This window comes from Austrofundulus limnaeus, unplaced genomic scaffold (genome assembly GCF_001266775.1).
Source record: "Austrofundulus limnaeus strain Quisiro unplaced genomic scaffold, Austrofundulus_limnaeus-1.0 Scaffold486, whole genome shotgun sequence".
Lineage (NCBI taxonomy): Eukaryota > Metazoa > Chordata > Actinopteri > Cyprinodontiformes > Rivulidae > Austrofundulus > Austrofundulus limnaeus.
Genome location: NW_013952888.1, coordinates 36,468 through 38,660, shown reverse-complemented (window position 1 = coordinate 38,660; position 2,193 = coordinate 36,468). Strand labels below are relative to the sequence as shown.

Genomic DNA, 2,193 nt, shown 5'->3' with positions numbered 1-2,193 from the left:
CTGAAATCGAGTGCCTGCAGTCGGTGTCCTGACAAGAGATATCCGCACCAATGCGTGGCAGCGACTCATCAGACTGGACTCAGGACAAAAATAGTCCTGAAAGCGAGCTGTGAGCCTCTACCGCAGCTCCTGGGTGATGAAACTCAGAATGTCTCTGAATTATCTGGTGAATTAATTATGAATTAATTATCTGATGAACGTGACATGCTCTTGCTCTCTGTAAATAAAGCAAAGCACTTCCTTGTCCGACATTAAACAGAGCCCGACAGAGGAGAGAGGGGCGGGGAGGCTCTTGCTGCATCTGACCTCAAAGTGCACAAGCGTCCAACTTGAAGAGTTGGATGCGATTTTGAAGCTGAAATCGCGTTCGGTGTGAACGCAGCATAACACCTGTCACCTTTTATGTTAGGTTTTTAGACAGATCATCTGCAAAGGACTGAGTTACAGTTGTCAAACATCCTAAAGGCCCCGTGGTGTTTAGAAAGCATTTACCTACCAATGCAAATTTTGTCCAACAGGTTGGTGTAAGCTGCATAAGTTAGGTGTAAGTTTTCAACATTTCAGCACGATGGCCAGCCAATAACTTCGTACTAGGGATGGGAGGTATGACCTCAAATTCATATCATGGTATAAATTGAATCCCTTCATGGTAACGGTATATATCGTGGTAGAAAATTATCATAAAAAGCAAAGATAATGTAATTTTTAGAGCATTTATTTTGCAGAAAACTGTAATCATAATCAAACCCAGCATTTTTGCTGTAGTGCAAATGAACATAACAGAAGTACAAAGAATGTTTTTTATTTATTGCAAAATGGTTTCAACAACAAACAAAAACATTTCTCAAATTTTGGAAAGGGTTTCCAGCCCTCATAGCTCACACGTTACAGTACTAATTGAAGGAGATAAAAAAAATGGTACTTTTTGTTATAGCATCACTTTTCTGATTCTCTGTCAGGAGTCAAGTAAGGATTTTATCTTTTCTTTTTTTTTGAAGGTAAATATATGGTTAAGTAGATAGTTTTGTTTGACATTACTTTAAATTAAACTAGCAACACATTACGTTCTGTTTTATTTACTTTAAAGAAGTGAGGGGTAGGGAGACCATATTATGTTTTCTTGATACTGAGACTGGATGAGTAGCTCTCGGCAAACAGCCGACTTCAAAAGTAGCTCTTGGTTCAAAAAAGGTTGGGCACCCCTGTGATAGAGGTTACGCTCGTTTCTGACGTTATATGTCCATGTATGAGTAACTTTCATGTAACATGTGTGAACATATTTATCAGCAACACTTCTGCATACGGTGAAATTTTTGAGTATCTTCATATGACAACTAATGCCCTCATATATTAATGTGTCGGTAAGTTATTCTAAAATTACACCCAACTTCCATCAGCAAGTTTTGTTTTTAAGTCTTCAAGTTTTCTTTTATTAGACAATTCTTTTATGTCTCTTCAGCCATACCCGAAGTGTTTCGACTTTATGATTCCGTCTTTGTCAGAGGTGTCACAGTTGACCACGTAAAATGTTTGAAACATGTCAGGCATGTCTTCAGGACATCCTCAACATGCATGTTTTTGGACTGTGAGAGGAAGCAAGAGTGCCTGGAAAAAAAACATGCAAAGGAGAAAATGCAAACTCCACACAGWAAKACCCAAGGCCCAACCCTTCCTGCTGCGAGTCAACAACGCTAACCATTAGGCCACCGCAGTTTGGATCATTCATTTAAAATAGTAAATTTACTCTTGTGAATGTCAAAAATTACATCCAATTACATTTTGTTAAAAGAGTGAGTTGTTACAATTTGAAGGGGATAGAAATGTTTGTCAAACCTAAAGTTAGAACCAGCTTGAAGGAACRGAGTACTTCAGTCCAGGAAATTAAATTAGGGAATAATCTGGAAGATGATGTTAAAAATGCCAGATCAAAGTGTATATTTAAGAAAGTGATAAAGGTAAATCTGTTGGAGAAATATGTATGGTTATAAAGGCACAAATTGTTACTCAAGAAGGAACTAAACCTTTATTGTTTTTCTTTAAATTTGTTGTACGTTGTAAATTGAAGATTTTTTTGATTGAATTTATTTGAGAAAAAGGGGCAGAAATCATACGATTTTTTTTCTTCTTCTGCTACCTTTCATATAATTTCTGAAATTTTTTTGCATGTTGAATTTATGTTGTTTTGTTTTAAAT

General features: G+C 36.8%; 1 protein-coding gene across 1 annotated transcript in view; it reads right to left on the bottom strand.

Moving 5' to 3' along the window:
- Positions 1 to 2,193, bottom strand: part of rogdi (rogdi atypical leucine zipper) — a gene marked incomplete at its 5' end in the record, with an annotated part of 19,697 nt that overhangs the window by 1,776 nt on the left and 15,728 nt on the right.